The 26228-nt window shown below is 39.8% G+C and overlaps 1 protein-coding gene across 6 annotated transcripts in view; it reads right to left on the bottom strand.

Annotated features, from left to right (window-relative positions):
• The window catches only part of LOC311435831 (uncharacterized protein), a 235908-nt gene that overhangs the window by 134653 nt on the left and 75027 nt on the right, over window positions 1-26228 (bottom strand). The gene's annotated exons all lie outside the window — the stretch shown is intronic.

Genomic DNA, 26228 nt, shown 5'->3' with positions numbered 1-26228 from the left:
CCTAAATATAAGCCCTCCTTTTACTCCCATTAATACTAATAGGACTTAAACATGTGCTTAAAATTAAACATGTACTTATGTGCTTTGCTGAACCTGGCCAGGAGACACCGTGATTATGTGAGTGGTAAAGTCCCGAAGACAGATTTCTTGCTGGACCCTGCACACGTTGTGCATGGCTCACGGCGAGTCAAGCAAAATCAGAGGACCTGAGCCGTTGGGGTGAGTGGACCCATGGCAGAAGATGACTATATTTTGTAAGTTTTCCACTGCAACAAAGACATTTACAGGTGCCGTGCAGTGAGATTACACAAAACCACATTGGATTTACCAAAGCCAGGCTAGCAGGTGTTTCTGCAACCACCTCTAGCTGAGGCTGATGCACGTGGGGAAGCTTGCTGCCCAGCTGCAGCAGCTGAACAGGCAGCTCCCATCCGGAGGGGAGGTGGGGGAAAGGTCTTGCTTCAGCTTTGTTTCTCACTGCCCAACCCTATTTTAATGGGCAACAAATTAAAACGATTTTCCCCAGGTCGAGTCTGTTTTGCCCATGATGCTGACTGGTGACCTCCCCGTCTTTGTTTTGACCCACGAGCTTTTCCATCTCATTTTCTGCCACTGCCCTGTTGAGGAGAGGGAATGAGAGCGGCTGGATGGGCAGCTGGCAGCTGGCCAAGCTCAGCCCACCACGGATCCCAAAGTTTCCAGCCCACGTTTGTCAGAATCATCTTTTCTTTCTTTTGGACAAGATGAAAGAGGTAATTCATGCATATGCATATATACATACACCTAGATATATACAGGCATAGCCTATACAGAATCCATATTACATAGGTCAATGAGTGTGATAAAATGCCTTCTACTCTGCCCATTGTTAGAGCTTTCAGGATTATAAAATGATTTTTATAGAAGAAAATGCTCCCTCATTTTACAAACTGTTTATTTTACTTATAAAACGTAGATTGTTAAAGACCCCCCAAAGACAAAACTGGGAAACAAAAGCACATGGAAAACAAACAAACAAACAAACAAAGTACAATTACTATTTATATGTTAACCTCAGACCCTCTAACCCACGAGGGTTATTTTTCAGCTAATTTTAGAAGATGCTTATGTCGCAGATGGGCACAGGTATTTCTGACACCAAGTTATGCTATGCTGAAAGGAGTAACTGTGACTACGGGCGATACATGTGCACATCCAGCACAGTCCTCCTGCAGCACATCTATGTTAACACAGAGATATAGGATTATGAGATTACCCAAATGAAGTGCTTTTTCAGAAGAACAATTGGGCAACCCTAGCTGTAGGACTGGGGATATGAAATCAAAGCATTTAGTGTTTTGTGAATGCAAATTTTGAGTCCTATGGACTCACTCGTGCAAGTTGTTCCATGTCTGTTGATCCCAGCACCCCATTCAGCCTCGCAGATGTGGTAAGCAGTGAAAGATATCTTAGAAAATATTCACTTATAGTTATAATCCTCTACATCACTTGCTAATTTTTCTCTGACCATCAGGGACCACAAGAACAGGAATAAGAGCTACCAAGCCATTCTCCTGTGCTCTGCAGCATAAAGCTCATGCACTGCTGCAGCAGCTAGTGGGTTCCCTGAGCACAGCACGGTGGGCACATGTGACCACTCATCCCATACCTGTTATTTAACAATTTCATCTCAAATTTACATGACTATTCCATGGTGAACATTCTGCATGTGCGTTTTTGCAGAGAACGTTCCATATTTCTGTATTCATGTGTTTACATGCACACCGTAATAAGATTAGGCAGTCAGTGTTTAAAAAAAAAAAAAAAAAAAAAAAAAAAAAAGTATTGAAAATACTGCAGCAAAAATAAAAGTAGGACAGTACGATTTTTTGTTACCAATCTCTTGCTGGCAGACAAACTGCACACAATTACATCACTGCTTCTTTATGTGGTTGATTTAATTACAACATTGGGCTCTTCAGAAGGCCCATTCTTTCCTACTGAAGTACAATATAAAATATTTTCACAGAATCACAGAATCATCTAGATTGGAAGAGACCTCCAAGATTACCTAGTCCAACCTCTGACCTAACACTAACAAGCCCTCCACTAAACCATATCCCTAAGCTCTACATCTAACCGTCTTTTAAAGACCTCCAGGGATGGTGACTCCACCACTTCCCTGGGCAGCCCATCCCAATGCCTCACAACCCTTTTGGTAAAGAAGTTCTTCTTAATATCCAACCTAAACCTCCCGTGGTGCAACTTCAGCCCATTCCCCCTTTGTCTTGTCACTAGGCACATGGGAGAATAGATCAATACCTAGAAACCACCCATGCCTAGAAACAGGTAATACAATTCCTTCCCTGCCTTGCTGTAAACCAGAGACAACTTAGACCAAGGGCAGAAGGAGGTGGGCACTGGATGCTGTTCCACGTGGGGGATCTCGGATTGAAGAAACTGCACGTCCAGGTGAAGGGCCCACAAAATCCCCAAACTGGCTTCACTTCTATGGTCATCCTTGCCTGCAGGCGACAGGTCCGTCGCACTTTCCCAGCTGCCCCAGAGTGGAAGAGTATCTAATGGAAGTGCTAACAAAAAAATAACCTTCAGCTTCCCTGGGGCCAGCTTACTTCCCATTGCAGTGTTGGTCAATCTTTTTTTGCAAATGCAGATCCTCAAAACCATCAAGAGACTGAGCAACAGAGGCTGTATGTGGCAAAAATAAATAGATAGATAGATAGATAGATAGATAGATAGATAGATAGATAGATAGATAATCCTGCCTATACTGACCTGAAAGGTATTTGGCACCTGTGAGCAGGGGAAATGTTTTCAACCTTGTCCCTTCCCCAAACCTGTATTTCTAAGTTCCCTTTGCAGGAGAAGCACCTCTGTTGAATCCATGGGTCACAGACTCCAGCCTGCCTTCAAACTTCTGCAGAACAAACATGCCAACAAAAGACCTAGCACTTCTCGAAACAATCTAGAAAAATTGTTTTTCCAACCTGAAAAGTGCTTCTGCATATTTTTTTGAGTACATGGTTTGTCTCAATATATTTCCTGCTGAATAACCTGCGTTTTTGCCAGCAATTTAAAATGTGTAAAATGCTTGGCTTTCCTGTTGACATAACTCACAGGCTGACTAACGCAGGGGAAAACGGCCTAATTCCACAAGTTATTTGGCATTTGAAACTTGCATTGATTTTTGACACACGCAAAGTTTTTCCTAGTGCGGGCAAAGATTCAATCTGCTATTGTGCGATCAATCTCTTCTTATATGTTTACCTCAGCACGTCGGCATTTTCATTTCAGTTGCCAAAATGCAAATTTGCTAAAAATCTTCCCCACGTTATTGACCATTTAACTATGTTTACCAGTGAGAGTCTTCCAGGATAGGAGAAGCCAACGGGTCTCAAGTTAGGACTGTAAAAATGAGATCATACCGCACATTAATTTACTGCATACGGCTGCTCTGCAAAGTCTGCCATGAAGCATTTGGGGGGATTTCAGTGCCAAATAATCTCTGTAAAGTTGTATTGCTGTTTTTATCGAGTCTGCTTTCACCATATATTTGCTCAAGTTTACAAATAAAGTAACTTTAAGAAGAGGTTCTTTCTAAAGCTGCTTCAGCCCTGGATTTTAAGAATTGTCCTTCTTCATCATGGTGAAAACAGGTTGTGCAATGAGGAGAAATATGTCAGAGGGGGCTGCCAGAGAAAAGCCGTCATCAGTAATGGCACATATCTGAAAAAAAGCTGTGCATAAATCAAAGGTGCCCTAGGGTAGCTTGAAGTCTACTGGAATGAATCACTTGTATCTTCTCTCATACCACAATTAGCAATACAGAGAGAAAAGCTTCCCCTGAAACTCTGAAGTGTATAGTATCGTATAAAGTACTGGTTACAGGAAATAAAGGATTTTCCGAAGAAATCCGTAAACAGTTACATACTCTCCAGAGCAGTACATGACCATAGTAACATAATGAAACAGAAAAATTACATTAACTCAAAGCTTGTATTAAATGCCAAACCGAGTTGAATGTATGGTTGTGAGGAGATGCATAAAAGCACCTGTGCACTGCTTTGGCTGTGAGATGGTTCAGTGCTTAAATCTGAAGGCAACAAGAGTGATGAGAAAAAAACCTTGTCCAGAATGATGAGTCTGAATTTTTGGGGTTCTTTGCAGATCAGAAACGAAATCTCTACCCCAATATCCCAACATTTCAGGAAAGACCAGTTAACTGAAATCTTCTCTGTGCTGGTCTTTCTGTCTCTTCTAAGAAAATAATGGTTTAATTCAGAAACACAGAGAGACATCAGTGAGAATTGTATATAACTCTGCATCATGTTCATTTCTTTCATATATAAGGACAAATTGTGTGAAGAAAGGAAAATAAAATGAAAGGAGAAGGAGAAGGAGAAGGAGGAGGAGGAGGAGGAGGAGAAAAATTAAAAGAAAAAGAAAAAATAAAAGAAAAATTAAAAGAAAAATTGGGGAAGGGGAAGGAAAGGAAAGGAAAGGAAAGGAAAGGAAAGGAAAGGAAAGGAAAGGAAAGGAAAGGAAAGGAAAGGAAAGGAAAGGAAAGGAAAGGAAAGGAAAGGAAAGGAAAGGAAAGGAAAGGAAAGGAAAGGAAAGGAAAGGAAAGGAAAGGAAAGGAAAGGAAAGGATAAAGGAAAGGAAAAAGAAAAGAAAAAAGAAAAGGAAAAAGCAAAAGGAAAAAGCAAAAGGAAAAAAGAAAGGCTTATCTTCTTATATCTCTTCACTTCAGGGAAAATTTTATAAAATCTTCTTGTTAAAAAACACTTCTCAAAAATAAAAGGGGGGAAGAGAAGAACTTTTTTTTTTCCATTCTTAAAATATTTCTATTTGAAAACAATTAAATATCATTTTAATACAAGTAGATTGTATTAAAGTAGCTGTTCTGGTAAATAGAAAAATCTTTTCAGCAGGATAACTAAATATTCTGAATTCAGGGTTGGGTTTTAATAGGTGATTTGATTATTAGTAGCTTTTGAAATTCTTACAGGAAAACAAACCTGCAAGTGGGTACCCTTTCATTACGTATTTAATATAGGAAATTTCAGGAAGATTTTTCTCAATAGCATTTCAATAAACTTATGTTTTCTTACAGCAGATTGTCACATGTGCATCCTGTTCATCTGTCAGTGCATTCATTTGAAAACATTTTTTAAGGAAACAGTTTTTAGACAGTACAATTGAAAAATTGGTTGCAGTCTTTAGCAAATAATGCATTAACATTCCTTAAATTATGTCCTTATCAGCTTAAAAAGAACGAAAGAGAAGTGGTACTAAAACAAGGAGACATTGTGTTATGAATGAAGGCTGGTAAACTGATTCCCTTTCAGACAAAGCTGAAAAACATCGCTTTAGTTGTGGCGAGCAGCACAACAGAACCTGCTCTAATCACATACAGATGATGGGAATTTGTCTAATGTTTTATGGTGAATCGTTGATGAGGCCTGCAGAAGGAAAATTTGTAGAAATAAAATCACCTTGACAGTAAAGCACCAGGGTCAAAAAGCAAAGTAAAGTCAGTGTTCTTAGCTTTAATAAAAACAGTATGATCTGTCATCAACACAGCATTTTTACACTCTTGGACAATGCACTCTGGGAGCTCCTGCTGGGTTTCATTTGATTTTCACCAAAACCAACAAAGGACAGCTTATGCCTGGTAATTCATTATGACAGCAGAGAAGTTATAAAAATACACATGTTTAGATCCATGTAAATAAACAGCCCACACTGCAATTTTCAACACAAAAACTGTTAGCCAGGCTAGGTAAAACACACTAATAAACTAAAAAGTAGTTCTGGATTTCTTCCTCCTCCCCCCCCCTTTTTTTTTTCCAACTGTGAACCTGAAAGCACAGTTTTTTTAAATTTATTATTGCAGTTTCTTGCAGTTAATCTGCCTTCTGTACTACAAGGGTGTTCAAGGCACATTTTGGGGAAGAAGCTTGGCAAAGTGTAAAGAGGTATTGTTAAATACCTGAAGGGACTGTACATACATTGCATCACTGTCTAAATACTGACTGTGCAAGATTATAAGGCAAAACAAACAGCAGAGTAATTGAAAACATCTATGAACTAGGTAATCACCAAAGTAGGGTGATAGCCAAAAGGATATACAATTCACTCTTCAGTGCCTGATTTTACACTGGGGTTAGTCCAGTAAGAAAGAAAAACAGGTAGGAAAAGAAGAGGGAGGACAAAGTAAAAAGGAGAACAGAAAAATAAAGAGAACATTTGAATTGTGAGCTTCAGGAGCAACAGGAGAGTTTAAGAGAAATTAAACCTAATGTCCAACAGCCATTCTGGGATATCTTAAAACATGTAATTTAGCTGTTTATATTTTGAAAGCTGCAGTCATTAGCAACATGATGGAAAGATATGATGTAAAGCTCATTCTAAAAGGATATTGCATGGGAAAAATATGTAAGTACCTGCATGCATTCCTATACTACTCATGTTGTTTCCAAATCAGTACTGATATATACATCCTACTACACACATAAACCGTGGAGGGGGAGACTGGCATAAAGCACTTGAAGAAGTGACCTGTAGAGGGTTATCTCAGCAGGCAGGGGCTGCAGAGGTGTGACGCTTGACCCAATTTCTCAAACTCCCTGTCCCACTTTAGACATTGCAGTCCTTTTCTTGTAAGTCATTTTGGCTCCTACATCACTTAGGTTCATCACTTAAAAGTCTGTGATGGAGCAAAGAACTGAAACAATTTCCTGCATCCCAGCTGGTGCCTTACCAGCCCTTCCCATCATGAAGGGCCATGTGCAGCAGCTACATATTGGCACCAATCCTTACTCATATTTTTCAAATTCATTCTCTATTATGAAACTGCAAAAAAAAAAGAAAATGTAATACAGACAGGATAAATAACATTTAGTTTTACCGTGGAAAAAAACAAATCTCTAAAGAGGGGATAGGGTGAATAGTGAAAAGATGCAAAACCATTATACAAATTGTACTTGTCTCCCAAGAAAGAAATTCTTATTCGTTAGGTTTTGGGTGCACTACTTCCATGGGAACTTCCTCTCTCCTCTCATGCATTTGGAAAAACACAACTAATGGTGTGTTTTGTTTTGTTTTGTTTTCCCCAAAATGCACTGATGACAGGTGAGTGTGACTTCTACTAGAAGCACCCAGTGCAACAGTACTGATTCAGCCACTTGTCACTTGCTCTGTCTTTTTGTCCTCTGCCTTCTGCCCCCTGAGCAAAGCTTTTTACCTGGCCCATATTTCTGTCTGAGCTTCCCTGGTTTCTGGAAATTCAATTTACATCTGCATGCATGCTTATTTCCAAACACCTGAGTGGTGTCTGAAGCATCGCAGCTTTCAAAAATGGCAACAAACGGAAGTCAAAACTCTATATTTTCTGGCACACTACCCACTTCTGTAAGTATCCATCCCATCTTGTACTCCCCCACCAACAAGGAAACACACAGCTTTTACCAAACACCAGGGGCACAAGAGGTAGAGGGGCACAAGAGGTCGAGTGCAGGCTGGAGCAGCCCAATGCCTTACAATTTCTCATTTTCTTCGCCAATCTCAGGCATATGCTTAGCACAAATCTGTACCAAACTCAATGATAACTGCACAAAAGACAGAGTAGATGCTGTTTTTCTTCCTCTTAGGCCTCATCCTTGAAAGTCTGGCTTTAACGGGCCTTCTGCCTACATAACAGCAGCAGAAATGGGTCCTTGTGGAACAAGAAAACAACAGCTCGGCTCATTTCAGACCTGCCTTCCATGTTTTATGGAACTGGCAAAAATTTCATGTGCAAGGGTAGCCCTAGGAACTAAAATAACACTTAGTAATAGCTGGGCCCAATGGAAATCAATGGGAGCTTTGCCATTGACTTAAACAGAGCCAGGATCTCACTCACTACATATATATGTAGGAGCAAAAGATGAGGAAAAAGATCTTAAATAAATCATCTCCCAAATAGGAATGATTGCTTTTCTTTCAGTCCTCCTGGAAGGAAAAATGATTATGCTTTTTAGCTGTCAGAACAAAACACCAGGGTAATTCATAAGGTATTACATTAACACATATAAAACAAAATGAAAAACAGCTCTGGAGAATGACCTTTCACTCCAGCAAAAGCTGCAGCAAGTGTATTGCAGGCCAAATTAATACCCATTCTGCAAGGCAAATAAATTCAAAACAGCAAATTCATTCGGGCAGACTCTCCTCAGTGTGTTGGGACACAACACTTTCAGCTCAAGGAAGACTCAAAGCAGAAACTCAAAATACCATACATTGACAATTTTAAATCATCTTAAAAAAAAAAAAAAAAAAAAAAAAAAAAAGATTTGAAAATGTATCACTGCACGATGGCCTGTAATTCTGGAATCAAGTTCAGGATTTTACTGTCAGTGCCCTGGGCCTTGGCCTTGTATTATCTTCAGGCAGCAGCCCTAGAAATCCAACTTGCACACATGCGCTTGTACACACGTAGCTCAAAAAAGAGGTCTTTAACTCACAGAAGAGGTACGATAAATGGAAAGAAAATTATAATAAATATGCTTCATTAAAAGGAAACAAACAAGCAAACACAAAAAACTAATCAAAGCCAATGAGAATTAAAACAGAATTCCCCAAAATCTTAAGAGTAAAATAAACCGGGCTTATGTAAAAATTCAATGAGGGAGCTTTTTCCTTCCTAACTGAGCAAATGGTGCAGAAAATATCATGGGTTTAAGTACAGTATACTGCATAATGCCATACAAACAGAGGAAGTATATTTACTATAGAGGAGACAGTCTGCTATAGCTCTTCAAAAGCAGATATTTAAAGTTTACTTTCACATGGGTTTTCACTTTTTGACCTGCTCTTGACCTGGGTAATACTTGCAGACCAGTGAGTTTAAGAAGGCCTGGGATCTATTAAAAGAGTAGTAGCTTGACTTTTACTGACTATCACGCTGATGCTTTAAAGTAAATGTTATGGTTTGTCACAGGAACCAATTTGGTTACCGTTTGTTCTTCCTGCCCCTGCCTGCTGATATTTTTTCAAGTGTTTTTCATTCTTTAAATTCTATAAAGAAATCTGCATGCTGTTATTTTAAACTTCTGTATCTTTCTTTTGAGTAGTTCATATTTAAACAGCGGGCTGCACACCCAAAGTTTGACCCAAGAGCCATTTGGTAGGACTTGAACCCAAAGTACGCTACCATTATCACCTTCTTTTCTGGCCACTTGGTTATTATGGTGGGGCATCACATTTACCTGATTTTTAAATGCTGTACTTTTTCTATCCCAAAGTTAATCAAAAGGGAAGCAGTACACCACATGCAAGGTAAATAGCTTCATTACCTGTTTAAATTTGCACTTCAAATATTGGTTAGTTTTTGTTAACAAAATTATTCCCTATCAATACTTTGTAAGATTCATATAACATTTTGTCAGAAACTTTGAAGAGTTTGGCTGTACAGGGGCCAGATCCATACCCTAATTTTACAGGGGAGAATTTTTATGCCTACCTTTAATTTGTTGTCTTACTAATAGTTCTATTTCATGCTATATGACAGAATAATAATAATAATTTCCCCTTAAAATCACAAGATCTTAAAATCTCAGGTCCCTAGTTAGCAGCATACATGAGAGGATACAAGAGCATAGCATTTTGGGGGTGAGATAGGTATATGGGAAAACAGAGGAATGAATCGTCCCTCTCCAGACATCAGCAGATACTTGACATACATGCAGGAGGGGCTGAAGCTCTCATGGGGATGAGCCCTATCCTTTCCTGCAAAGCATTAGTTTCAAAGGCGTAGGAGTTGTGTAAATCCTCTGACTTGTATTTTTTTTTTCAGTGTCTCATTTTTATTTGCCTCAAAACAAAAGGGTTGTGTACCAGCCATGACTTATGTCCCAAAATGATATCAACTGTGTAAGTTTATGTTCACAAAACTAATCACCTGTGTTCTCCCAGCTCGATGCAGAAGGGGATGGAGCGCAGCTGGGTAGCTGTCTCTCCTGCTAGAGCAGCTTTATTGGCTTGAATCTTCCATGAATTATGTCTGATATTATATAAAGGGGATTTTCTGTGGACTGTTCTCCAATATTGCGGAGTCTGTCAAACAAAAGAAATCTCTAGGTTTTTGAAGTTTTCTATATTGCACCTTTAAACAGCAAGAAATCCCAACTTGAGAGGGTTTGTCTGAGGCAGAGCCACTGAATAACTAGCAGGGTTGAAAAATTCAGTTAAAGAAACATGAGCAACTCTGATGGTAATGAAAATATCCAGTTACAGCCTCAAGATCCTTCAAGAATGAGATGGGGTAAAAACAAACACAAAGGAGTTACTCTGCTAAGCAAAAAGATGCAAACATTTCTTATTTCTCCTAATCATTTTTTTCTTGCTTATACAGCTTCTGAAACAATCATCCTCATGGCCAAAATTGTTAAGACCTTGCCTGCGTTTCTAAGGTATAAGCTGAAGACTATTCCTTTTTTTCCTTTTTTTTTTTTTTTTTTAAATTTGTTCTTCATAGATTAGATCTACAGAAAACAAACAAACAAAAACACATACACATACACAAAAAAAAAAAAAAAAAGAATGTGCATAAATTTCAAATCCTCAAAAAAATCCTCAAAGCCTTTTGACATTAAATGTTTTTGGCATTTTTTTTTTGACATTGAGTGCTTTTTTAAAGGCATTATTTTGAGTAATGACAGTCACAAGGCTACCAGACCTAAATGCAGTTTGCGTGAGTAATTTAAGCAGACTTTTCCCATGTCAGTTCTCTCATCATTATTAACAGTGAGAAGTACCTTCACCATCACAAAGTAACATCATGTAGATCCATACTTACAAAGCATTTGTAAAAGTTACTGCCACTGTACAGTGTCATGAAAAACTTACTGAGCTTGCAGATGGGCTAAGATTCATCCTGCTACATAAATCAGCTCGATTTGGTTTTGTTAAAGTAAAACACATAATTGGATTGTGGCTAACTGAGGTAAGGACTGTGATTCTTCAGAGAAATCCGTCTGGTCCTACAGTGTCTCTTCTGCGATGTAAGATGATGTCACTGCCTTTGATAACTGATTTAAGTATGATTAAGGAGGCTACACTTCTGCAAAGAACTTCCTATTGCACAGAATGAGACTATTACCTGCGCAAGTGGAAGGGGTCAGGTGCTTTAGACAATATAAAACTACACTAGATTTGGTAGTAAAATTTAAAAATAAATTATTACTATTAGTAGTAATAATAATAGTAATAACTCAGTGATTCCCATTAAAGAATAAATAATATCTGGAATATCTACATCTTCTATTTAACTTAATAGCTTACCATTGCAAATGGTCTATTCAAGTTGTTGGTTTAAAAAAATATTGTTCAAAGAACAAATATTTCCTTAGATTTAAAAATATATATACATATATACATTGTTTACCTTTTTTTTTTTTTTTTTTAAGAAAAATCGTTTACCAGAATTTTCATTTTCCAGACTAAAGAATCACTGTTATTCCACTGTTAAATGTATAGCTAGGAAATAAACCAAATGCTGCTACCATTCATAGCTCTTGCAGGCTGCTGTAATCACCAGTGATTACTACTTTGAACCTAATGAAAAACAATTTACATGAACAATGGCCTCCGAGATTTTAGAAAATTAATTGGCAAGTAGAGGTTAAAAAGATCCACATAAGGGATTAAAGGGATAAGAGGGTAAAAAAGTATAGGTATCATTCATAAATAAAATAGGCATAAAACGGTTTTACTGATGGTTACTCCATTCCCATATATTTCCCAGTGTAATGGTGATTGTGCATGTAAAAAGATCAATGAGAAATAAATGGAGTCTTGGTGAATTACCAGCATGTCCATTGGTTTCTGGGATTTACTCAGACACCAAGATTCAAATTCAAAGCTTAAAAACATTAAAAGAGTGATCAGTTTGTTAACAAGAGCTCAAATGGGATTTTGCAGCAGTGAGGACAGAATACCAGAAAGACAGCATTTCATTTTCAATAAATCAACATGCTAAGTGGAAAAGGGGGGTGGATTTGTACAGCTGGAGCAGAGAAGAAGAGGGGGGAAAAAAAGCTACAACGTTTAATTTGTTTAAATTATTTTGTCAACAAGAGCAAATAGGTCTTCTTCCTAATGAAATAAGAGAGTGTTGGAGAGGGCAGGATGGGCTAATGCCATCTCAGCCAGTATATTTAAAACTGGAAATTAACACAGTCACAGCATTTGGTTTTGAATCCAAATGTATATTCCAGTTTTGGGGATTTCAGAGATGTTAACCTCTGGGGTTTTGAGTTCAGGCTACTGTAATGCTAGAGATCAGTCATAACATACAGACCCAGTAGTGACTTGCTCTTGTACTACAACAAAGTCAGCCAAAGCAGAAAAATAATTTACCCGAACTAAAGGCAGGTTGGAAACCTGAAGATCCTGACTACATTTCACTGCTGCTTTCCATCTTGCTGGGACTTAAAGCAGAGTTCTTTTCTTTTTAGATTCTTGTGATCTAACAAGAAAGCTTTTATCCCAGAATGGGCAGCTTGGCTCTGTGGATCAGAATCCTCCTTACCTGGCTCTGTGAAAAGCAATGAGAAGTTTGCCACTTACTTCAGCACAGACAAACTTCAGTCCAAAGCTCTGATCTGGGAAACGCATGTAGGCTCTTTGGTATCAGGTTATAGACTGCATGGCACGACTGAGAAATGCCAAAGTATCAACAACAAAAACCTTTCATTCACAAGAGCTTAGGGGAAACTTTTAGAACAGCAAAAATGCCTAGCTCACATTTCCTTGTCTGCTCCTCAAGTCAGAGTAGCCCCCAGTTCTCCTAATTTCTGACTACATACTTTTACCAGATTTCAAACTCCAGTAAAAAATAAAAAATAAAAAAAATCCCAAGGTATGAGATTCATTGAAACGTTTCTCAACATACAAAACTGCATTATCTGAGACCTCTGTATGAAGACCTTGAGAGGAGGTAAAGCCTCACAGGGAGCACTACAGCAAAGCTGCCTGGCAGCCAGGTGGGAAACTACAAGTCACCTCACATGGTGTGTGTGGATGCATGGGGGAGAATGACGAGCAGGAAATTAAAGCAAAAGAACCACCCACCACCATTTAAAATGAACCCAGAAAGGGGGAAATTTAAAGGATTTGAAAATACAATGGGCTTCCTGGATCAAAGCGTTGCAAAGGGGATACAGAATCTTTAACCTTTAGGTAGCCAGTTCAAAACCCAGCTGAGGTCAGGAGGGATGAAAGGTTATCATCCTCTAATGACTTTCACAAACTTAATTAAAGTCTCCATCAAACTGCTTATGTCCAAGTGCATAACCCTAACTTCCACTGGAGACAATAGCAAAACTCACACTGACTCAGAACACAGCCAGCCTTACACACCCGTATCCATAAATAGGCATCATGTCAGTGGCCGGAGATAAGGTTATTTAGAAAAAAAGTGCTGAACACACTCCAGATGTAAAGTGATTTTGGATCTAGACATGCATTTCACAATCTCAGCGGCAACAAAATGAGCAGTCTTGCTAAGAGGATGAATAAAAAAACAAGCAAGAAGCCAGTAAGACCTAAACTACTTTAATGCACAGTCAGGCTGTCCACAGGAGAATGAGCATCACTGGGAGGACAAGAGGTAAAACTGGGATTACTGGGAATAAGGCTGTCCTGAATCTCTGGGGGTGAGCACTTTTTCCCCTTTTAAAAACAACCCAGGTCTTGATCTATGATGTCACAGGCGCAAGCAAAAACACTTGTCATATCAACATAGTTTTCTGTTTTAAATCGTGTTTCAGTCTGCAAATGCAAATCTAAGGAGGAAATGCCATGTCTGTGTGTTGATTCAGCAAGAAACGGAGGCAGAACATTGAGCCTTGGGTTAAGCCATAACTCTGAGAAAGAGATTTGCGTTCACTTACACATTCTTGATGCAAACACACAAAACCTGTAATATATATTACAAGTACACATCTCATGTGGCTAACAAAGTCTTTACATCTAAACTTACGAGTCAGTACAGGCTGCATTATGCGAAAGGGTTTTGACGAACAGATTTCTGTACCTTCCCATGACTCCACAAATACTGTTCAGGTTTTCTCTGACCGTAATGAAATTCATGAGCTAAACTTGGAGCAGGTGAAAACTAAGAGGAAGAACCAATGCATATGAGATGCACTCAAGAAAAAGCTGAGGAAGCTGGGTGCCACCAAGACCTCTTGGACCCTTCTTGAAAAATTGCATCTTTCAGTCTTTCACCCTATTTGCATTTGCTGCTGGAGTTGCTTGAAACCCTCCTCAAAGCAGTGCCACATCAAACAGGAGTGGGTAGAACAAGAACCACGTTAAGAATCAAAAACCCAACCTCTTTAGAAGTGTGAGTTTTCAGCCTTTCACCTAGCTAAAGGTTCTCCTGAGATTTGTAGGAAATTACATCTTTTCACCTCTTGTTGCTCAGTGTTGTTAAATGACAAGTGACTTCAAAACTTCTGTAACTGACACAAATTGAAGCAAAGAGGTTCCCAGAGAGTCACATGAGTTAGAACAATCACACAGATCTGTTACATTTCCTCAATAATTTTAGGTAGTGGGAGCATCTTCCTGAATAAACACTGGTGTTCAAGATAAAACTGAGTCCTTTACTGGTTTATAATCAGGATTTATCCCTTACAAGAAGTCTGAACACTTTGGGATTTACCCCAAACTGGAAAGAAAACATCTAAAATTGGTTTCCAGCAACTGAAAATTTAAAAAACAAAACAAACAGACTGGGGGAAAAAAACCAAACAAACAAACAAACAAACAAAAAAACCACCACTGATCAAGAGTGCCTCTTTCAATAAAATCAAATCTGGCTTTTTTTCCTCCATTTCCATTTTAAAATCTGAGGTTGTAGTACCAAAATAATGAAATTAAAAAGCTGAGCTTTCCATTATAATAACCATGGTTATATATTTGCCTATTTGGTGTTTTTTTCCCAGAAAAATTCTAGAAGGATGAGCACATATTTTTGTTGGAAAATAACTTTTCATTAAACAGCATGCATTGAAGGAAAAACATTCCACCAAACAACTGCACCAATCTACCCTTAACCAGCTGTTGTTTCACAAACAGAAAAAAAAAAAATAAAAAAGTAAATAATAAAAAAAGCTGAATAAAAGACAACTTTTGTTGCTAGAAACCTTGAAAATATGAAAATGTAAACTAAAATAACTGTTTAAATATTTATTGATGTTAGAAACCAAAGTATGTGTTGTCATTTATATGCTGAACTGTTTACAGTACTTGTCTTTCCTGAGCATCTGAAGACCTCTTGAGAAACCAATGGGGAAAAACCAGAAAACAGGACTTCATTCCCAGCATTCCTTTAAGTTTGCTGGAGGAGATAACCCAGACCTATTTGTGCAAAATCTCACTAATTTTCAATAGTTTCCTATGGAAACAACAGCTCACAGTGACATGAGACATCTGATGTGAGATCTGCATCGTACTATAGGCTTTGGAAATGGCCACAATAGCTGGAGCCCTTTTGGGCTGAATTCTCTCAAGATTTACGGCATCTGCAGAACCTCTATGTAGCTTGGGATGCCCATGCAGCCCAGTGACGAATACTGCAGCAGTCAATGGATGGAACGAGAACCAGAAATTCCTCAGATAAGACCCTACCATTTCTCTATCTGGAGAACTGCGGAAGCTTCCTGCTGCCGTCTCCCCACCCGTTAAACGCAGAGGATTGCTCCATTTGTTCCAAAGTCACCAAACACTTAAATCAATAGCGAGGAGGGGGAAAAAAAAAAAAAAAAAAAAAGTGCTGTAGAGACAAAGAAGTCTACACCTTTTCTGATGTGAAGGAAACCTGAATGGGCACTGCAGATGATTGGTACCTCTTCCCAGATACGTCTCTCTTCTGCTGTCTTTCTGACCAGTCTCAGTCAGATCATTTATCAAACTAATTGCTTTAAAGACAAGCATTCTTAGGCAATCTGTTCCCTCTCCGTATTTCCCATTACAGTCATTGAAAGTTATGTGTGCAGATGAAAATGATAACAAGCTCGAGCGCCTTCAGAATAGTCCTTTTTAAACAAACACTAAAAACTCCAACAGCAAACGTGGCCGAGCCTGGTCCAATCTGACAATACTCAGAGTAATGACATGTAATAGAAATATTAGCATCAAGCAAATGATCCCAGGCCATTGTTTATGCAGAAAGTTTCAGGGATGATTAAACACTCAGCTTGAGGTCCAGAAACCCAATCAACAATTGCACCCATGGAGCCGACTGACGACACGTATTGCCACCATCACCAAGTCCTGCAAATAGTCCTCACGTTCTCTCTTTCTGCTCTGAACAGACAAAAATTAATTTGACACCAGCAAGTGTAAATAACTGCTGAACTTACCGAAGATGCAGTTTATGCCAATCTGCCTGCAGATAGAGACATTCTTATGCAGAACTTCAGAAGATGTACATTATTCTTATTCAAGAAAAAAAAAAAAAAAAAAAAAAAAGCCAGCTTTCAGCAAGAAACTACCCTAGTTCACAGCCTTCCATCATTGTGGAAGGGAGTGGACACAATGTTTGCCAGCAGGTCCAGCAGCCAGCTGGCTTGTCCTCAGGTGCTGCAGACCATCACTTCACCATTGTGGACACCCCACTCCTCGATAGGACTGCCAGAGCTGCCTGTTCCCTGGGGACTGACATCACCCTGCCTCACGGAGGGACCATGTCTCCATCACACAGCAGATCTGAAAAGATCCCTTGTTCCACTGCTCCCTGAGTACTGGATGGAGGGCCACAACCGAGGGCTTGTAGAGTTCGAGGCAGCTTAAAAAAGTACAGGAAGACACACAGTTTCCCTCTGCTTTGCCTGTGATAAAAGATGCTTTTTTGTGGCTTGTTACTCCTCACAAACAAGGAAACAGCCAAGTGCTGAAGTCTTTGAAGAAGATAATAACCAGGCATGTTGACCGACCTTCTCTGCTGTAGGGCTTGCTTACAGACATGGTTAAAACAAGACAGACCTAAAACTACCTTAATGTGCTTCTCCATTACAGCCCTGTTGTGCTCAGAAATACAATATGCAGAGGGACAGTAAGCATCATGGCACTCTGACGAGGAAAATATCCAAGTACTATATTAATCACTACAAGCAGATAAAAGATTGCATTCCTTCAGAATCTAAAGCATTTAACAAGATATATAAATTTAAACCAAAAATTTATCTGAAGGGACAAAAAGACATACGCTTTTTTACTTCATTCAAAAAAACATCCAAATATGTTTTTCAAAATGAAATAATTTAACATAGTTTTTAAAAGTATGTTTCCATTAATTTATTGATTTTTACTCATGAATTTGTGGAATTGGTACCTCTCATCACAATTCTGCACTAGCCTACACTATGTTAGGTTCCTGTATACCTTGTAATGCACTGCAATGACAGGATCAGACCTTCCGTAGTATTTCAAGCTTCCACTCAATATCCGGTGGTATCTGTGAAAGAACTTCCACTGACTTCAATGACCAGTGTGATAGTATGGGGTATCAACATGTATGAATATATAGGTAAGATAAACATTTTAAAATCTTGCACATTGCTAGAAAGACTTACTTGTCCTCAGAGGAAATAAATAATGTGCTGTAAAGTAGAGTTATCAGTACTGTTCTATAATGGTGGTAATTAAATAGCTTGATTAAAGTTTAACTGGGAAAAAAAAAAATCAGTGGTCATTCTTCAAAGAGGAATTGTAGAGATTTCTAGAAGTTCATACTTAAGCTAAAATATTAACCTGATTATAAAATAATAATAATAAAAACAATATGCTGTTGTGTTCTAGGTGTTATTCCCTTTGTTGCATACATTTGAGTGCGCTTCTGTTTCTATATGAATGCCATTTTTCTTGGCTATTCCCCTTTTCAGTTATCAATTTTATGCCCCCATTCAGAAAGACATAGCATCGCAGAACCATTTAGGTTGGAAAAGACCTCTCAGATCATCATGTCCAACCGTTAACCACCCGACTGCTGTGGGCACTCTCTTCTATCCCTGTGACTGGTAAATCCCCTTACGTGATACTTTTCAGACGCCAAACGACTCAGTCATCGTGGTATATTTATATCAGCTTTGATGATGTGATCAAGTTGCTGACAGCTTGCTTGTGTTAAATAGACCTCGCTTGCAGTCCCGGCTCAGCTCAGAGTCCACTGATGTTGATTCTGTTCTCCTCCAAACCTCCAAGAAAACTGCAGGTTCCTTTGAAATATCAGCAAACCCCCAGTGAGGACGTGTCGATGTCACCTAATTTATATTCACTTTCTTCATCGTGCACATGTTTCAGTGCCCTTTTCCTTCTGTGCCAGTAAATTCTACCTGGCAAGTTCAATCCACTCTGCAAGGCAGCTGCCAGTCTTTTTCCTGTCCAACATTTTATTCCACCTATTTCACCCTCTGTGATGTACAGATCCATTCATAGATCCAGAGCAGGATTTTCCTTCTTTGTTAGTTGCTTATAAAGCAACTAGCACAATTAGATCCTAGTGCTTTTTTGGGTGTTGCAACCTCACAATAGTCATTATAAGTACTCGAGACACAATTCTGAAGTACTTTCCCTTAGATTTTTTCACACAGGACTAGATGTGTCACAGGGGCATTCTGAAATATTTATAAGTTATTACAAAGAGATAAAAAAAGAAAAAAGCTGAAACCATCCTGAATGTTCCCATGCATGTTTGAATCTACTCAAAATTCTTAAGATTCTCCCAGAAAACAGCGTTCTACCAATGCAGGGTCATGGTCTTTGGCCTCTGCATTGCCCCAAGCATATTTACCATTATTATAAGACCTGTCATTCATCTCTTTAGATCTCTGGCAGAGAAAAAAAAAAAAAAAAAAAAAAAATGTTTAGCTATTTTATCTATTTAGACAATAACTTGATGCAGAAACAAGCACTCCCAAGCCCCTGTGTGTCAGCCACAGAACATCTGTGCTTTTATGCTGGTGATTTTGTGGCACTTAATACATAAAGAAAAACTTCTTCCAACTTTTGCAGTAAAGATGTTTTAAAGGCGTTGTAACAATATAGTAAATGCAACATCTTAAATGTCCCTGGTGCAAGAGGAAATCTGTTCACAGCATGTAATGAGATGATATACCCATCCTACAAATGATTTCTCAGTATTCCCAGTTTTCCACAGAATCAGAAGTTGCACCATAAAGTTATTGTGGGTAGGAATGGGGTAGGAACTGTTTCATTTTTATGTGTAAGGTGTTTAGTATGCTAAGGCAATACTAAGGCAATTCTCTTTTTTTTCAATCTTTTAAGCACTCATGTAATACAAATAACTGATAAGTTGACAAAGTACGAATCAGTTACAAGTCATGTCCAAGGCCAGACTGTCATTCTCTGGATGTACAGGAATTAGTTTGGCCACTCAGCTGGATGCTCCATTTCCTTAGTGAAGACAAAGTATTGCAGGGGAGTCCAGTGCTCCAACTTTAAGGCTATGCTGCATGTGTTAAAAGTACTGTATGTGTGAGAGAGACAGAATGAGGGATAGTGATAATATACAGGAAACGTAGCTATGTTCTCAAAGTTAATTGAATTACTTTAGGCTCAAAGTCTATGCATAAGTCTTAGTATTCACATAGGTTGCATTAAGTATAACAAACTGTGTGTGAATGTCTGTAAGGGAGCCTCTGAATTCAAAGGCATTAGCCTCTTATTTCTCTTAGACTTTTAGTTCTGAGACCATAAGCCTGCCACGAGCTTTAACAACATAAACCTGACTCATGAACCCATGAGTTGTTCCATGGATCAGTGAAAGCCAAAGGGGTAACCCATTTAATGAAGGATGGGGTGAAGGAGACACGGAAAGTGTAGAGAGCCCCTTTGTGTCCTCCACTTTATCAACACCAAGACAGCTCTGCTCATACTTCAAGATCACAAGGTAGGAAAACAACCAACACCTTCAAGCTTCCCTTTCTGAACCCACTTGTTCCTGGCTCCAGCTTACGCAGAGCAGCAAAAAAGAGGAAGTTATACAATGGCTAGGAGAGATTGCCTTCATTTGTGCTCTTACTCTCTCAGGTAGGAGAGGCTGAACCAGTCTCTGGGATTTAGTCATGGGTTGACAGGAGATTGCACTTAGTGGCTCAGGGAGCAACTCAATACCCCAAATCCACCTGTAGACCTTCCACCATCTCCCCACAACCACCCTCAGAGCAGCAGAAACCACGCTTGGTGGTTCTACAGCTGTTTGACCAGACAAAACCACATCTGCCAAGCAAGTCCACGTGCTCACACTCTTCAGCTCAGTAAGTTGGTGTTTCTGCAACAGAAATATGACAGGGGAGAGGACATCTGTGTTATTGTTTGAAGGCTTGAGAGGACAAGGAGCCAGCAACTACAGAACTACTGGGCCTGAAGAAATGATGGGAAAGAAAAATATGTTGTTGTAGCTCTATCCGGGAAAACAGGATTCAGGTGCAATTTAAAAACACGGTGCAAGATGAATCACCCAAAGAAAATTTTAGAGTATTAAAGGATTAAAAGAGATGATGCAATCTTTAGCAGAAGTTGAAATGTGAGGTAGAAATCAGACAAGCTTGGGAACAGCAACAAATCTACAACAGAAAATTAACATATGTCACAGGATCAGTGAAAAAATGTGAGAAATAAAAAGAAGCAAAACCTGGAATTTAAAAGCAAAGGAGTTTTAAAAGAAAAGAAGATACACTTTTCCAACCTATTACTCTGTCATTTTTTACAGTAATTGTAAATTATGTGAGTTAGACTGTGACATTTCAGGGCACATGGAGGACTAATTTTCATCGCACACATTCTTCGTAAGCAAATTACTCATTTCACCTGAAAAGACTTTAAAAGGGCATCACTTTTGTTGATCTGATCTACCAGTGTATTTTTTAAAGGATGTGTGCAAATCACAATCCGTGCACTGATCTGGAAATAATGGGAAGGAGGGACTGGCTCAGCTCACCTCCCGTGAGTGAGCAGAGTCACGTTAATGCAGCCAGGAACGGGAGCACATGCCACTGCATCTCAGCTGCACTCTTATGCAATAGCTGGGGTGATGCAAGATCGGGCTCAAAGCGGGAGCTGGGCTTCCTATTCCCCGTCCTGAGAGACGCAGAGCATTGCAGAGGTATCTGGTGAATCTCCAGGGATAAGGTTCAAGCCTTGTCACTACAAATCACCCTCTGCCAAGCAATTTGTGCGGCAGCTTATAACAGCAGTTAAACAAAGGAGTCATGGGGCCATCCTCCGGACTGAGGGCAAGGCAGTTGCTACTGGGGAGAGGAGACTGGGAGATAAAAGCAAAGCAAACATGCCAAAGTTAATAGGGCAGAAAAGCCCCAACCTCCCTCCGATGCCGGCTGCGTGGCAGGAAAGGACGGCGCACGGGCTATGAGCGGGTGCATACGTGAGGGCATCGGCACGAACCGGTCACGCTGACATCCTTCAGCTTCTTTCAGCACTGGCCCCAACAGGTGGACTTTTCAGCCACCCTCTGCAGGCAGGATGCTTGCTGTCGTGCCCTCGGACTCGGCGCAGCAGCGGCTTTTTACAGACTTACTGGAGCAACTGTAAATTGATTTACACGGGGAAAGCTATATTTATAGCAGAAATGGAAAGTATTTCTCGCAGGTCAGATTGCTGTCTGCTATCGTGATGTAGCAGATGCCGCATTATGCAAGAAGAGATTTTTGTCTTAAGGGCTCTAAAATGAAATTGTAGAAGCTACTAAAAATCATGGAAAGAATTAAAAATGTGATGTTTTGGATAGCGCTAGCCTGTTGCTCCTGAGATATTCCCTAATTGCTCTGGGCATTTTCCAGAGCACAGAATACCATTTTGGAGCAGATGAGACAGGTTTTCCAAAACTCACTAACTCAGAACCAAGTGATGATTCAAAAAAAAAAAAAAAGAGAGAGGATGTGCCTGAAGGGCTTTTTCTGCATAAGTAAAAGCACTCAAACTTTATCTGCCACTCCAGCACTCCAGGTGCACTGCCTGGTTGCTCTCTTCATCCTCTAAAAAGATGTGTCTCATTCCTGGCAAACTCTTCCTCAACAAGAGCTCTTCCAGAAAGTTTCATAGTACACTCCATGATTTACCAGAATACTTGAATAGAGCCAAATGTCCACATACTTAGAATAGCATTTTGTAAAATATACGAAGTTTAGGTCAACTTAATCAGACCCACATTAATAAAGACTATAACCTACAACACACCAACCCAAATGAATCCTGGAAAGTACCCAGCATCTGGGGGGACTGTACCATGCAGGCTGTGTCAGGTACCTGACAGGACTGAAAACTCTCTCAGTGATGCCTCTGCTGCTTAGACAACGTGTCAATATGCACAACCATATAACGTTCCCTATACCACTCATATAAATCCATACAGACACACAGGAACCCAGCAAGGACTGAATGAGCCTCCAGGCACTGAAGAGCTCCTGGCTTCCCCCCACCCTCATTTTAGTGAGGGTACTGTAGGTGGCACAGCAAGTAGACCAAGCAGAGGAGAGAGACATGGATGTGGTGGAATGACCCGTACAAACTCCTGAAGACACTCCATAAATATGCATTTTCTGCCTCTGGGTAGGCATTGCTTCTCTATGCTCCCCCCAAAAGCTGGGATATATGCTTTCTTTGATCACTGGGTATGGGGTTAGAGGAGAAGCAGCTCAAGGCCTGGGAGGGAGCAGGGATTTCCCCCACACACACTTGATCTCATGGGATTTTCTTCTGTGTAGAAAGCAGAGATCACTCACAGCCTGATGGAGCAAAATAAGCTTGGGGCTTAAACGTTTCACACTGTGGACAGGTTCTGAATGAAATCTGGAGGTTCTCTACCTGAGCAACAGGTATATGCTATTAAGGATATTTTAAACTAAATAGGGGACTGACAGAGCGAGGGGGATAACAACAATGGAGTAGCTGAGCATCTCTCCTACCCTTCAGCTGAATACAAACAGCCGAAACTGGGGGAGCTGCCAAAAAAAAAAAAAAAAAAAAAAAAAAAAAAAAAAAAAAGGTGAACTAGTCTTCTGTCCTTGCCAGGAGAGCTTAACATGTTCAAGTACAGCAACCTCTATCATCGTGGTGCAGTTAAGATTGCTCATTTTCTCCAGGAAAAGGGAAACTTTGGGTATATTTCCTATAGCTTTTCAAGAAGCTGAGTCACACAGAATCACAGAATTTCTAGGTTGGAAGAGACCTCAAGATCATCGAGTCCAACCTCTGACCTAACGCTAGCAGTCCCCACTAAACCATATCCCTAAGTTCTACATCTAAACGTCTTTTGAAGACTTCCAGGGAAGGTGACTCCACCACTTCCCTGGGCAGCCTGTTCCAATGCCTCACAACCCTTTCAGTAAAGAAGTTCTTCCTAACATCTAACCTAAAACTCCCCTGGCTCAACTTAAGCCCATTCCCCCTCGTCCTGTCACCAGGCACGTGGGAGAACAGGCCAACCCCCACCTCGCTACAGCCTCCCTTGAGGTACCTATAGAGAGCGATAAGGTCGCCCCTGAGCCTCCTCTTCTCCAGGCTGAACAAGCCCAGCTCCCTCAGCCGCTCCTCGTAGGACTTGTTCTCCAGGCCCCTCACCAGCTTTGTCGCCCTTCTCTGCACCCGCTCAAGCATCTCGATGTCCTTCTTGTAGTGAGGGGCCCAAAACTGAACACAGTACTCGAGGTGCGGCCTCACCAGAGCTGAGTACAGGGGGACGATCACCTCCCTAGCCCTGCTGGTCACACCGTTCCTGATACAAGCCAGGATGCCGTTGGCCTTCTTGGCCACCTGAGCACACTGCTGGCTCATATTCAGCTGACTATCCACCATCACTCCCAGGTCCTTCTCTGCCTGGCAGCTCTCCAACAATTCCTCTCCCAGCCTGTAGCTCTGCTTGGGGTTATTGCGCCCCAGGTGCAGGACCCGGCACTTGGCCTTGTTGAACTTCATGCAGTTGACCTCAGCCCATCGGTGCAGCCTATCCAGATCCTCCTGCAGAGCTTTCCTACCCTCAAGCAGATCGACACACGCACCTAACTTGGTGTCATCTGCAAACTTACTGAGGGTGCACTCGATGCCCTCATCCAGATCATCGATGAAGATATTAAAGAGGACCGGCCCCAGCACCGAGCCCTGTGGGACGCCACTAGTGACTGGCCTCCAACTGGACTTGGCTCCATTCACCACGACTCTGTGGGACCGGCTATCCAGCCAGTTTCTAACCCAACGAAGCGTGCGCCAGTCCAAGCCAAGAGCAGCCAGTTTCTTGAGGAGAATGCTGTGTGAGACAGTGTCAAAAGCCTTGCTGAAGTCAAGGTAGACCCCATCCACAGCCTAAAGAGTCAGGAATATAATTTCAAAGTCATTAATAAGAAATATCAGGAATTTTTAAATTCCTGCAGATACCTTGAGCCAATAAATCGAACAATTGCAACAAGAATTCCTCTTTTCCATTGTTCTTTAAATAATGGCTTAAAATTGAAATGTCAATACAAAAAAAAAAAAAAAAAAAATCCACTTTTTTTCCAGATTTCGCCTTACATTTTTCACTCGCTTAATATTATAATGTGCGTTTCCTGTTATCATTTTGATTCCTTTCTACTTATATGTAAAAATTGCAAGGTGCATAAATATTGCCCATTACCTTGGATGAACTGTGATATAGGTGAGATCCTAAAACACAGGAGAAAATATTTCAAAACCATTCAAAAAAATCTTCCATTGAATTTTTCCACAAGTTCTGATATTTAGATTTCAGCATCTGCTTTCAAACAGACAATACAAGTATTTATTGCAGTACCATAGTGATGCAAAAACTGATTTTTCAAAAGTCGAGCCAAAAAGATCACATAAACATAGCAAGAAAATGCGTTTTTACACATTTTGCTTTTGCTGTTATATATTGTGCCAGAAACCTTGCATGTTCTGATAAAAATAGTCAATGAAATAGTAAAGCCAGTTGTTTAAATCATGCAGTAAAAATAGAATAGATATTTAAAATGAGCAAAACCTGAATACATTAACAAGTTCTAAGCTAAAGTAACCCGTTCCCTCAGGAAATACTGTCTACAAATGTGTTATATTACACAGATATTTTTGAGACTCTTTTTAGTTACAAACTGTTCAAGTATTTTTAGTTGTTGTTGTTTTTTGTTGTTTTTGGTTTTAGTGTGTGTACATGCTTTTTTGTTTGTTTGTTTGTTTTGTTTTGTTACTTTGATTTTGGCTTAATTTGTTTGGTTTTGAGTACAGAAATTTTTTTGATCAATACTTACAATTTTATGCCTGACTTGCAGGAGCAAATCCATCACTCAGCACTCCTCCAAACTCCAGCCTGAATTACGTAATAGTCAAAACCAGAAGCACTACCCTAAAACCATAATTGAACTTTGTTGTTCCAGGGACAGATTCTGTACCACTCTAGGAAACCCAGGGGACCTCCAAAGCTATGACAACTTCCTTCTCAACAAGCAGTGTTCTTGTCAATTATTTATGTTTGTACCACTGTGAAACAGAGATAAAATCTATAACATCCATCAACAGGATTCCACTTATGATATTCAGCATTTGGAAAATTTTACATTGATCCTGTAAACACATGGCAAAAGCAATCAAACATGAACACATCTTGCTATTTTCAAATGCAGCTCCATGTTTGACTAATTTTCTTGGCGATAAAGTGTTGGTGGGGCCTTTTTGGTAGCAACACAGAGCTGCAAAAGGCTGCTACGTGTCACATGGAAAAAGAAAAATTCAGAAACAAAATAATTGAGCATATGCATAAAATCCCAAGGGCCAATCTGAGTATGTGGATACATGGTTAACAGGGATTGTTCCTGATGTTTTGAGCAAGGCAGGAAGGTACACTATAACCTCCAAGTACTGGGTCTTCTCTTCAGGTAAACTGCTCTACAAGAGACTTGGAGGCAAACTCCAGCTTCCATCCTCTCCAGCTGAAGATATTAATTTTAACAGAACTAAAAGATCAGCCCCCCATGTATGAAGTGTTGCTTGCAATGTTGCACTTCAGAAGGGCCTTGCAGTATAAAAAGAAGAGAAAAAAAAAAAAAAAAAAGAAAGAAAAAAAAATCCTTCATAGAACAAACAAACATGCCCAATTCTTTTTCTGCACTGAAACATAAAGTTTTCATCCTAATTTAATTAACGTGTTACCT

Source organism: Aythya ferina, assembly GCF_964211825.1.
Source record: "Aythya ferina genome assembly, chromosome: 4".
Lineage (NCBI taxonomy): Eukaryota > Metazoa > Chordata > Aves > Anseriformes > Anatidae > Aythya > Aythya ferina.
Note: the sequence above shows the minus strand (reverse complement) of the source record. Positions and strands in the feature narration are given on the sequence as shown.